The following is a 305-nucleotide window of genomic DNA, read 5'->3' as shown; positions in this document are numbered from 1 at the left end:
TGTGTGTGTATGTATATATGTATATATATATGTATATATATAATGGGTGGTTTGCTGATTGCATCCTTGAAGACTAGAACGAAAAGAAGGACTCAGAATACGAGACCAATTTATGTAAATATATACGTGACTGTTGTGCTGTTATTTCGATGCCTATGCATTTTTTCAAAGGTATATCTTTAATATGTGTATATGTTGAAACAATCGCACAACTTTCAGGTATATACGCATGTGTATGTATGTATATTACACACACACACACACACACACACACACACACACACACACACACACACACACACACA

Source organism: Octopus bimaculoides, chromosome 1, assembly GCF_001194135.2.
Source record: "Octopus bimaculoides isolate UCB-OBI-ISO-001 chromosome 1, ASM119413v2, whole genome shotgun sequence".
Classification (NCBI taxonomy): Eukaryota; Metazoa; Mollusca; class Cephalopoda; order Octopoda; family Octopodidae; genus Octopus; species Octopus bimaculoides.
This window is presented reverse-complemented; position numbering follows the sequence as displayed.